The sequence below is a fragment of the Dufourea novaeangliae genome, unplaced genomic scaffold (assembly GCF_001272555.1).
Source record: "Dufourea novaeangliae isolate 0120121106 unplaced genomic scaffold, ASM127255v1 scaffold57, whole genome shotgun sequence".
In the NCBI taxonomy this organism is placed as follows: Eukaryota; Metazoa; Arthropoda; class Insecta; order Hymenoptera; family Halictidae; genus Dufourea; species Dufourea novaeangliae.
Genome location: NW_015373937.1, coordinates 866,052 through 879,604, shown reverse-complemented (window position 1 = coordinate 879,604; position 13,553 = coordinate 866,052).

The window sequence follows — 13,553 nt, the reverse complement described above, 5'->3', positions numbered from 1 at the left end:
CAATCGTGGCAATAAATTAAGGGGAAAAAGGGGCTTCGATCGGAGCCTCGAGACGATGTCGATGAGGAATGAAGATCCTCGTGTTTCGAACGACTACGTGATTAAAACGAACGTCGACTTCGATGATCCCAATGTGTCACAGAATAGGTACAGAAAAGTAAATCATTATAGTCGAGTGAATGTAATTAATTATATGTTACACGAAACGCATGCATATGTTACAGTAGAAATAAAAACGAAGATCCTTCTTCCATGAAGAATGAAGCAGGAGATCGAACAGGCGATAAAATACCTAAAGGCTGGACCAAAACCGAGGATATTTGTTCCTTGAGCGACTGGTTGAATTCGGACAATGAGCCCGAGACAGAGGAGGAAAAGCGAGGCGAACGATGGATCCGTGCTTTCGAGGCCAATCAGAAAAATCATCTTGGTAAGGGTTCGATCATTTTAATATTACCTTAAATAGGTCTTGGAAATAAATCTAACAGAATTAACCTTAGATTTCGATGAATGTTCAGTGGACAAGTACAAACCTAAAAATCAACAGAATGAACCACTGTCGCTAGAATCTCTTAAAGAGACGGTGCTGCAATTGAAAAAAAGCCTTAACGGGCCTGCCAAGAAGCTCCACGACTCTGACAAGAATGTAGCGACTCGAAGAGTCAAAGGGGAGTCGAAAGAACGAAGAACTCGGGGAAAGAATAAACACAGAGCGACAGAACACGATGGCAGTAGTACTCGTGAGTAATTCACTTTTCGTTCAGCGAAAGAGCTGAGTCAGTGGTACTAAATTTTGTATCGTTTTCTGCAGATTCCGACCAGCTGGAATCTTCAGGTCAGGCTATGTTCGATTCAAAAAATCGTGACCAAGATTTCGACGATAGAAATGCTCGATCAAGGGTGTGGAGAACGAAGAGGACCGAAATTAATAACGACGACGGTAACCAGAAACTCTTTGGGGAGCCTTACCTTGAAGAGGAGGCCCTGAAAGAGCAGCACTACCGTAAAAGACGCAGCAAAGGGACTCCGTCGAATAAGAAGCGTTATAATAACGAAGTCCCGGACAAGAACAACATCGAGGAACAAAATTCGATGAAAATCTTCGTAGAAGCTGATTGCAACAATAGGGATGATTCCGTTAAAAGTGATTCTTCTTCCAACGATTTCCAAGGAAACCATCAGCCAAGTGATACCAATGATGTTTCGAAAAATTCGAAAATCCCGGATGGAAATGAAAATTTCGAACAATCGTATCCACCTCAGCGTGATTTGACCGTGATGGAGAACAAGTTGACGAAGAACGAGGAAACAGGTGAGAATCTCGAGGGAAATTCTTTGCAAACCTTTGGATCCTTGACGAATGAAGTGCAGCCTGTTCCCATCGAAACCTCGGGTAGTCGGAGTACAGACGGCGAGCAAGACGTTAGTGTGGCAGGAACGCAGAAAACGGAAAAGAATCAGGAAAATGTCGACATGGGCAACGGGGAACAGGTGATCAAAGTATTTGAACCTCAGGGGGGTCTGTATCAGAACAGTGAACGCACAAAGGAAGTCCAAAGAATCGAGTCGAATGAGGAGGCTGGAAAATTGTCTCAGAAATCGATAGGGAACAAACGGTCGTCGGAGGAATCGGGAAACATTGATATTCTTGTGAAATCCGAGAACAAGAATCTGATCGAATTCAGCAACAGTGGCGGCCAGTCATCCTCGGATGAACAGCCGTTCGTCTTGAACAGGTTCGACATGAGGAAGAAGCTGATCGTGGAGAACGACAGGCAACCTGGTAAAACGATTGCCACGGTTTACAACATGAAACTGGAGAAAACGCAGGTTGACACGCCTGGAAAGGATAATCGAAAGCGCGAGGACATCGTCCAAGCTGGGGATGGAACTCGACTTGTCGATGGTTCAAGTATATTCGGTTTTGGGAAGAGTAAACCCGAGGAAGATTTGTTTAAGGATACGTTCCAATTTGTCAAGGAGGCGAAACCGAAAAAAGATGATCCAAATGATGATCCAAGGAACGTGGAAGTTGCTAAAGAATTTATTCCAAGCGTAAATGCTGAGCAGTCTCGAAATTTGTACGAGAGTATAGGCAGTAACCAGATAAGCATGGACTCGGATCAGACTTCGGTAGAGAAGGATAAGGAGGAAGGTGTGAAAAATAAACCTGAGAATAAAGAGGACCAAAGTGGTGAAGATAAAAAAGAGAAAATAGTAGAGAATATCACTCCATCGTCTGAGATTGCTTCTTCCTCGACTGCCACGAGTGTTTCTGCTCTAAAAAGCGAAGCTCGTCAATACGATGGAACTAAAAAGAAGAAACATCATGAGATAGTGATAGTTGACGACAATACGGTGGGTCGAAAACTGAACCATGCATACAGTCAGAGGAGGATACTTCAGTACATGGAGTATGCGAACGACGACGTCGAGGATGCTGAGGTGAATTACAACGATAAAGAGGAACAGGATAAACAGCAAGCTGGAGAAGTTGGTAAGTGATCTTAATGTTAGCTGTAATCTATTGAATATATGACAGAAGATGACCTGACTGATTCCTAACTTCATGATTTCTTGAAATTACATCTCCAGGGAGCGAGATGGTGTCCGAATAAACGGGGATAAATATGATAATATAATCTATATCTATTTATCTCTTTTATTTTTGTTTTCTACAATTCAATTAAAAAACTTTGTTGCTTTCAAAAACTGGTTTCAGAAGATAATACACCGTTGCAACGGAAACAACGATTCACAGCGCGCGAAAAAGACAAGGCGAAGGTAAACATGCTGATAAAGAACAAGCTGAAGAAAAAGCAGAAAACGAAACGGGAGAACGTGAGAAAGAGACGGAATCCTATCAACTTCATCGCGTACTACGATTACGACGACGACGACGACGACACCGAGCAAGACGTTCACGGCGGCGTACAGGAACAAGTGAACTCAAATTCCCAGCAGGACGTGATCGAATCCAACGTGGGGCTCGGTAAATGACGCGTGCACTTCCCGATCGTCGAAAGTTCAGAACCGGGACTCCTAAGGTCTCGCGTTGGTCAAATCTCGAGTGAACGTTTCCCGTTTTCGTTTCACGTTTGAACGTAAGAAAACCAAAGAAAAAGCCCACGTTTCCTTTTCAACCATGACAGAAGCTGCCCACGGAGCCCATATACCGGTCAAGGTCGACCAGCAAGAGGAGGAGATGCGGAAGCAACAGAGACGGAAGGAAAAATTAAAAAACAAAGGCCGAGTAACGTTTTACGTCCCCCCTGGTGACAAGTTGGAGTCGTCGAACTACACCGAAACTGCGAAGAATCCAAATGAGTCTTTCGAATTTTTCAAAATAGAGTCACCAGAACTGGATGGATCACTGGGCAAGCCGGGAAGATCAAATCAAGGCGAAAACAACGTGAACGGCATGAATCGCGGGAGGTCAGCGGTAAATTCTCAAAGTTGTCGAATTTTAAACAGTGATGCTGAATTGAATGATCGCTACTCGCGAGCTTCGTTCGGTTGATTCTACGATTTTCTCAAGGTCAAATCAACCGTTTCACGGACAGAATGAGAACTTACCGAACAATGACAGGGATGAAGTCATCGTGGAACCGGTGAAATATATTATAACCGTGGATGACAGGGTGATTCCCGAATCTGTCGACAATATCATCGACGATTTTCAATTCATCGAACACAAGTACGTCCTGCTCCATGCTTGTATCATAACTATACTGCGGATTTTATGTATTTATGGCGTACTGGATTAATAAATTTTAGTATGATTTTTATTCCATGTGAGACTTCATACTTCAAGGGAGTAAAGAAATTGTTGTTTGTATACAGTTTCTGGAAATAAATCTCTAAAGATCGACATTTGCATAAATATCCGCAGTCTAATCGTGACATCGCCGTTGTTTGTATTTCTGCAGAGACGATAAAATGACCAAGGACGTGGAACCGTTGTACGAGGAGCTGAAGAAGCTGTACGATTGGAACGACGAGGAAGTGAAAAGTAAGCCGAGAATCAAGGGTGATCAGAGAATGTACCACGAACCCAGCGACAAAGTGGATACCACGAATACGTTCGTCGAATCGTTCGAGAATCAACTGAAGAGTCCAGAAACGCAGAATTCGTATCGTGCTTCCGGTAAATATTAACAATCACTGAGAGTTGGGTAGCATTTTGTACGAATAATACGATAGTTGAGAATCAGCATTATCTAAGGTCATCTTGAGCTTTAAACAGTTAATGAGATTAAATAATTGTTCTCCAAACGTTTGTTTTTCATTCATTCAAAAAATAGAAATATTTTATTATAAAAATTAGAATTTCCACGTTTAAACGGTTAAAAATGACAAAGTACCTTTTTCTTTTATTTGTTATTCGAAACTCTTTTGCTAGATAATGAATTTGCCCCTCTTTGAATCACGTTGACACGCATGCAGATCAACTATTCTCGTTCAGATTCTAGCCCAAACTTGTTGCCCCTTTTGCTCGTTCATGATGGATCAGGGAACACAGAGATCGAGGAGACTTCGTACCCAGTCGCATCAGCCGAGCAGCTGGAAAGCCCACCAGCGCCGTGCAACCGTTCCCAAAGTAATTATTTCGCCCTTAAAAGCACGGACGATATGTTTAAAGGCGGGTCGGAGCAAGTGAACAGCACCCAGGAAAAGTTACGAGGACCGAGCAGCGCTATCAGGACCAGCGGTGGTGCTGAATCGCGGGCAAAAAACGTGCAAAAAGTAAACTTAAGCATTTCCAATAAATTATTGCTCCTCGACTCGGTGTCTCGCCCTCTCTCTCTCTAAAAATCCCCGAATCGCAGGTGAACGAAGGGAGAAACGACGTGATCGCGAAGAAAGACGCCCCGAGCGGGTCATTAACAGGCCGGGGTAAATATATTGACACAGATTCGCGTTCTCCTTACGAAAATCATAAATATCAGGAACCAGCGGCTTCGTTGCCACGGGAATGCGTCCAAAATGTAGATCAAGAGAAACGTACGGTTATTAGCTCGAAGGATCTACACGAGTCTTTTGTGGAACCTTTGGATTGGCTCGATGATTCCGATAACGATATAAGGGTGAGAATTAGCAGGGGATTAAAGACAATCGAGAAGATGATTTATTCGAATGTGACGAGGAACGAGGGTCAGGACCACGAATCGTCAGAGACGATGCTTGGCAAAGATGTAATTAGTGTGTCCACTGAAATTTCTCGAACCAAGGCCAGTTCGTTAGTGACGACTGCGACACCTGAAACTTCGGAGCTCGGTTTTATCGTGAATTCAGCTAAGGACCGTCGAAGTTCATCGGGTAGGGACAATGCTCGAGTCAAGAGGGAAATAGGTTCTCGTTACGAGACGTTTTACGACGATATGAACGAACATCAACGGAACTCTGAGAGAATGAACTATAATCGGTTCCTGAAAAATACAGACGCGACGGCCAATCGATTGCAGCTTCTAAACTCGTATGGAAACGTGAACGATAGGCATCATGGAGTTTCGCACAACAGTGCTGAGTACGATTACCCCGGAAACGACGAAGATTACGATTACAGGAAAGTGGCGAGAAGCGCTAAGGCAAAGAAAGATGATAAACATAAGAAAAAGAAGAAACATCGTGGAGGACGTAAGAAGAAGAAAAAAAAGCATCGAAAAGATACGTCTAAATATACCAGCAGCAAGAACCGAAAACGCAGACATCGCAAGAAACATTCAAATGATCCGAAAACCAGTGGTCACGATCATAAGAAGCATAATAAACATGTATCCAATACCGTGAATCATCATACTAATGTTAAGAAGAGCAAAACTGATCAAGTCCAGGGAAAACTGCACGATGATCATCGTCAACAAGGGAAAAAAAGACATCGTAAAGAAATGCGTCACGATAATGTGAGTGATAAACCGTGGATTATCCAATCAATGAGAAAGTAATGGTAGAAAATATGTGATTTAGTTTTTGAAAAAAGGATAATCTTTTAGACACCGAACGCGGAAAGCGATGCGCACAGAAACGCAGTCTCGTTGCTTTTGGCGGCCGATAATGTGGAGGACGAATCGCAAATGGATTCTGCTCTTCGTGGCGAGCTCGCAGGAAAGATCGTAGAACAAATATTCAGTCAGGTATTGGTCGAACACGTTTTCTTAGCTACTTCCATTACCTACACTGGCGACACAAACGAAGTTCAGTACCATTAGTTCGACAACAATACTAAAAAAACCGTAAGAAAGAATATGCACAAGTTTTAATCTAAAAGTCTAACAAATATTATACAACAACAGGTGCAAAATAATGAGGATCTGAAGGTATCGCTGGGTCCAGGACTTTATCAAAAGCATAAAACTGACGAAGCCGTGGCAACAAACAAGAAATACCGTCAAGCTGTTAGCGACGACGAGGTGAATCAACATCACAGTCTTTTCTATTCTGACAGAAGAAAAATATAAATTATTTAATTCCGTTAGAGCAAGCATACAGAGGAGCTGTTGAAGAAAGTTATGCAACTCCTTAATCTAATGGTCTTCGACGAAGTTCAGAGAAAGACCTGCATGTCTTTGCCGCCCGATTTAGTGGAGTTTCTCACCTGGGTGCTGGACGTCGAACCAGGAGGGATGTCCCAGGAACAGGTACTCGACGAAACGATCTACGACCGTTACAGTAATGCTAGATAAATGTTCGAAGACTTCTCGGCACGGAAGATTAAATATTTCATAAACTAATAGCCATATACAGCTAAAACAAATATTATTGTCTTCAGAATTCCAAACTCTATCACTGTGCTATGCCTCATTAATATTCAACGTTACACCTGGAGACCTCTCCCTGTCAATGCCGAGGAGCCACCAAACACTCATCGAGGATTTACTGTAATGATTTCTCGCACGAGTGCTCACCGTTAAATATTTCACTTCAGCTACCGTCTATGCGATTGGTCCAGCCGGCAGAAACTCCCGAGCACTTTCCGCGGGACAAGTTCCTCTTTCAGGCGAGCCCGGGGAAGGAGGTCGATGTCGGTGAAATTCATAAGAAGGTTCGATTAATAGAAGGCCTGATAAAGGAGTACAACGGGCTGTCGGAGACAGAGAAGTCGAAAGTTCAATCGGTCCAGGATTACTTGGCAAGTTTGCTTCGAGCTTCTCCTCCGTTTCTTTCCCGGAAGAAAAATCTCTGTTTCTACGGCTGTTTCTGGTCGCGTTTCTCTGCAGGGAAAACAACTGGACTCGATGCTCGAGTACATCGAGGCAAACGAGGAGGAAACGAAAGGGAAATCGTCGGTCTCGGACCCGGCAGCTGAAAGAAATTCTGGACGGATCCTTCAAGCAGGAATAAGAAACGCGACGAATGGCAACGAGTTGATGAGGCCAACACGATTCTCCGCGGCTGTCAGCGTCACGGACATGCTGAAAGTGGGGAACACAGGCATCTTCGGGAACAGGAATCGTTTTCACGATAGTAAGTCTTACTAGGATAACGTAATTTCCCGTGCGCAATCTCGTTTTCATACGTACAAAGATTCCCCGTCTGTGCGTCAGGACTTAGGGTTCCCAGAAGCGCGGCCAAACGGGCAAAGCATCATAAGAGGCGAAAAGTAAAGGGGAAACGTAAAAGGAGAAAGCACCGCAAACGTCACAAAGGTGCAAGTACTATTGATCGAACGCGACACAAAGATACCGGCCACAAAGCTGCAGCCTCGCGGCAGAAGCGCGACTACTTGGACAAAGATTTTTGGGCCTCGTTTGACACGGGATACGAGCAGCCGGTGATTTACAGTTCTATGGATATGATCAACGCGCGGACGAGCAACGGCGAGCTCGAAAGAAAGGCGAACTCGGAGGTGAAAAGTCCAGAGGAGTATGTATCCATGAATTTCTAGAAAATATACAGAGTGGACCATAAAACGTGATCAGCTTAGATTATTCTATTACACAAATAGTTCTATTTATGACGGTAGAATAAGAAGAGTATAATAGATAGTAGAATAGATTACTGCCACCTTGTTTTCATACAAGTATAGGCCTCGATACACGGAGGAGGTGCTCGTTAAAGGATTAGAGAGAAACGAGGGTAATCTTCCCAGGACGAGTGATCAAACAAGCGAAACACCAGAAGCGAAAAGTTCGAGTATTTCTACGAGTCAAGGTAACTAGATGTAAGTGAATTTCATGTTCGATGTTGAACATGTATTTTTAAATGGACATATCGTTTTCAGATCCAGTGACGATGAAAGAGGAGGCGATAACCGGTAAAAACCTGGTGGAGGACGAGATACTGTTGCTGAACAAACGGCAATCATGGAAAAAAGAGAACGAAGAGCAACTGGAAGAAGTTGCTTTCGGCGAGGACATGAGGAAGGGTTCGTTGGAGAAGGAGCTGTTCGAGAAACTGACCGAAATGGACAAAGAGAGGAGCGCGGAGAACAAGAGGAAAGACATTGCTTCGTCGATCGGTTCGAGCACAAGCGAAGGGAATGATTCACGTGGGAGACACGGGCGGGATTACAGTCTCAAAGATTCCGCGGATGATACTTATTTATCGGATGAAGACAAACTAAGGATGCTCGAACAGAAGATAAATGTTTATTCGGATAACGACCGCGATACCCGTAGGGAACAACCGGTGAAAGACAAAAAGTTCACGTAGAAAGTTACGAGGTGTGGCGAGAAGTCAACGAGTTCACCGAGAATGAACCACCCGCGATAAATTACAAGCTTCACTGAAATTTTAAAGAGAAAAGACTCGTTTAAGGTACCGTAAGGCTAAACGAGACTGAAAATTAAGCGAACGATTGAGAAAACCGACATTGAGTCCATGGGAACACTCGATAAGTTTCATCGAAAAGTTCCACGGAAAAGTGGCCGCACGGAAAGTCTCGAAGAATGTCAAACATCCATCCGAAGTTTCATTTAACTTTAAAGAAAAAAAATACCAAAGAGCAGAAATTCATCACCGGATCGTTTTAACCTGTAATAATGTTAACTCTACACGTGCAGTAAGGTATCATCGAACTAGCAACCGAATTTTTATAATTCTGCGGGATCAAGTTTATAAATAAATTTTACCACGAATAATTATTATTCTTCTGAATCACAGGATATTTTATCCTAGATAGTCACGCGTACGTCCGACCCGCATAAATAAAGCGGCAACGAGTGGCGGTGGAACAGTGGAAGCATTTACAGGCGGAGTAATTGTATTTGGCGATAGAACGGTGCGACGCCGCGTAATATCGTGGTAAACCGGGACGGGGGTAGGGTCCGTGTCGTTGCTTGACAGCGGGCGTCTAAATAATTTCATCAGATACATCGATCGACGATGAGCTTTATCGTAATTGACACATTCGGTCTATCTGGCGGACAGCGGACCGCCCGGGTCCTCTGTGCGAAACCTCGTAAATCGTCCTGTCGTTGCGATCCAACTCGAACGGCCCTCTCTCGCGTGTTTGCACGCGCGTACAACGCCCGCGCTAATCTACGTACGAAAACTAGTCTAAACCCCTCGATTACTGGGGGCTAATTGCACTTCAGAAACCCTCCTGTCAGACCTATAGAACCGAGGGTTCGATTAAAAATCACCGAACGTTCCTTCGACGCGTGCAATTCTCGCGATTTACGCTCGATGCTTAACCTTTAACCGCTAACGTGACAAAATTTCCTTTATAGTGTGAAACGTCTAAATGAATGAAATAATTAATAGAAAAAATTTTCTCGTGTTTGCTTATTGAATACAGTCGTTTGCTAGTCTGAAGTATAAAAAGAAGTAGGAATACAATACAGTAAATCATCGACCAGTGTTCCTCGACAGATGACACGTCTGAACACTCGTCGATGATTTACTGTAACTCTTGATTTTAAACGAAACAAATAGTACATTATTTTAATCTAAGGAAATGGAAATTTCGTCATCAAAGGAAATGAGACTTTGTATGATCGATAATGTCTAGCAGACTGCACGTAAAGGTTGAAAATCTAGAGTGATGATGTCTTAATAATGTTGCAAGAAGCTCCGTTTCTACGTACTTTCAACGCGTTTCGACATATTTACGGAAGCTGTAATTGTGGTAACCGGGACAGGATGTGAATAGCTTGAACGAATAAAAATTGTATCGGACGATTCCTGGTTGCACCACGAGCTCATTTAACATTGACACCGTGATGCGAGGGGTTCGGTTCACCTTGCCCGGAATACATTTATACAGTAAATTATCGGTCCCCGGTGAAGGCAGACCGACAATTTTCTCCCACCCTCTACGAATTTCACTCGCTATATAAGAGCTCGGAGTCAAACGAGAAGCTTGCATAACCACAAATCGCGAGCTACCGTGTACAGGGCGTTCTTAAATAGGTGATGGTGTCGTCTATGGAAATTAGAACACGCCTTCTGTGTCTTTAATAACTAATGAAATATCCGATCGTGGGGGTAGACAACTCTTGGAGCGTAGCGACAAAGTGGATAAAAGAAAAACAGAAGTAGATGCTTCGGATGGAGAACATATACGACACGAGGACGGAAAATTTCGAGAAGTATATCTCTCTGTTACGACATCCCGTAAACTTTACAACTTTATTAACCCCGGTAAGGGTGTACATATCCGGTTTTATCATGAAACTTCTTACCCGAAGAACCAAGAGGAATTAGTGCCACGGAAGACATCTTTACCTCGCAGTGCATCAACATACGACAGAAATTTTCGTAGCTGGTAATCGCGGGAAAACAACATCAGACGTTTCCACCGAAGGAAATCCATGTATCTTTAATACCACTTCTCGCGTAAAGAGCCTCGCGAGGAGTAACAGAGAAAAAAGCTCCCCGCAGCTGCCTAAACGATTCCATAATCTGCCAAGATCGGCCGCAATACCGACGGCGAAACTGATTAAATCTCGCCACGGAGAAAGAGTATCTCATCGCGCGGTTGGTTCTAGTTCCCCCTTCTTTCTCCACCCACGCCTGTATCTTCCAAAACTCACGGGTTTGGAACAACAACAAAAAAAAGCAGGAAATATGCATCCCCCAGCCTCTGTTTCCGACCGTGGCAACGAAATGTATCTCGAAAGTTTCCTCGTAAAGTAAGTCCACGCAGTGGAATTCCCCCGGGCCAATTAAAGTCCCGAAATCGGACTAAGCGCTCGCTTATGCAAGCAGGGGGAGGGGTGGTGTGCAAGATGGAATACGGAAAAGGGATGGATTCTAACAACCACGCGCGCCCAGTGGAACGTTATTACTTATTCGACTCGAGGATTTTAAAGGGCGGGCCCCCGACACGCGGATTTATTTAGATATTCCGTCGGTGAGCATCTGCTCGAGGTTCGACTGGCTCTTGTCTGCCCGTCGCGCACTTCCTCCTTTCGTTTTCTTCTTTCCACCCCCGGAATTAATATATACACGGAGGCCCAGAAAGAGGTGGAGGAAGAGGGAAAATGTGACGTGTCTGCGACCATCCGGAAACACCCCCACCCCCTTGCTTGCTATTTTTACATAACATTAAGTTGTTCGCGTAACGGAGTCGTCGCTGGCCCTAGTCGACTGCGGAGGTTGGTTGGGTCACTAATGGGGGTTAAAACGCGGAAGCAGAGCCACCAGACGCGCGTATATACATGACAACGTCATCGGGAGGAAATTTTACCGATCGACTTTCATCCCCTTTTGCAGTCGATGCTTGAACCGAAGTTACCATACACGTACCCTCTGAAAAAAACCCCTTTGGAACCCGATCTTGTCGACAATGCTATAGAAGTATTACACGAACTCCACCTTTATAAGGTATATACTTAGTTTCGACTCACACTGTAGGTAGCTGTTAAAAAATTCTAAATTTCACAAGGAAACGTACCAATGTGACAATCACCGATTCACAAAAACCCTTTCAAATCACGAGGCACGTTCGAATCGAACGTCTGCGTGCGTTCGAAATATTATTCTTTTTTTCTTCTATTCGCGAAAATCCACGCACGATGAGAAGTGATCTATTATTACCTGGGTGTAGTCTATTGATTTCTCGGTGAGCCCCGGGCTTCATCGTTGAAACAGCCACTCGTTGCGGAGCACAAGGAATTTTTAATAACGCGTCAGCGAGCGTGAAGTATTAATACCGAATTCGCTAGCTTTTAAAGGCGGCTGATACGATTTTTATGCGGTTCAGGACAGGGAAACGGGAGAATGGAGACGAACAATCCGTACAATAGAAAAGAGACTCGATTACCTGGCGAATATTTCAGTATATTCATGATAAGTACACATTGTTCGACACATTATCGGGGGAGCCTTTCGTTAGCCACACTTTAGCCATCAGTTGAAAAAAGAAAACCAGTGATTCCCGTCGACGACCTCAATTTATAGGCGGGCCTATCGATCGAGATAAAGAGAGAGAGTCGTATGCAAATCGTACCTCTTAATTGGAGAATGAATTCGACTACGCCGCGCAATTATTCACGAGTGCGCGCGACTTCCAATGGCAACTAGTTTCGATACCGTTTACGGCAATCGTTACGGGATACAGGATCGGAACTAAGTGGGTTTTCCGGTCACACTATTTAAGGAAACAGCATCCACGTTTAATCTGTCCGAGGGGGAGGGGTGTTACGTCTGAACTTTTGGTCCTGAATCGATTACAGAACACAGACATATATGTATGTATACATTTCCAGACCAAAGATATCACTTCGTCGATCGGTAATATCGTATCTCGTAATTAGAACTTTCGGTGTCTATCGTTAGTTCAAAATGGTGAAATTAATTCGAGAACTAACGAGGTGGCTTTTATAGTTTACGGTTCAACCGTAAGAATTGTTCTAATAAGGAAAGGACTCCAATTATCTGATTTTGATTTTAACGTAATATTGTAGGATGATAGTATACAGTTTCCTAATGATATATATAAAATACACTCCGCAAAAAAATTAATCAATCACCTCTAGAAAAATTGACGTCTCTATTGTTTTTTTCTTGAACGTCCTACGGTGATACCTTCGATTCCTACAAGTAATTAGAGTCTAAAGGACGATTTTTGCTTCAAAGTTGAATAACTCAGGCGACAAAAATCGCACAGCGATCGATAAACATTCATTTTACACAGGAAGGTAATATTTCAAATTATCGAGCATTTACATCTAATATAATGAGAAACAAATATTAGACGAAAAGCAGAGAAAAAGCAAGCAACGAACGAAGGGGAAGCAAAAGGCGGACGAAGTGAAAATCCCGTTGGAAAGAGAAATGTGGGTGGTGGTCGCCCGTTGGGACAGGGTCTGGCACGCACCCCCGAATGACAGATGGTATTTTCGCGTATCATGATCGCGGCTAGGATAGTTTCCTATATCGTGGAATATACAGCCCCGACCTGGCATCGTCGACATGTCGATAGCAGGCCTCGCCGTGCGATACATCCACCGATATCCCCGTACTATGGGTATCCGCGGACCATCCCCTTCGTTCGACCGCTAAATGGCCAACCGGAGCCACCCCCATGGTGCTCAATTATTGATACTTACCCCTCGGTGCCGCCTAGGAGTTTCTGCTGGCTGCATGTTCCCGATGCGTTCGGTCCT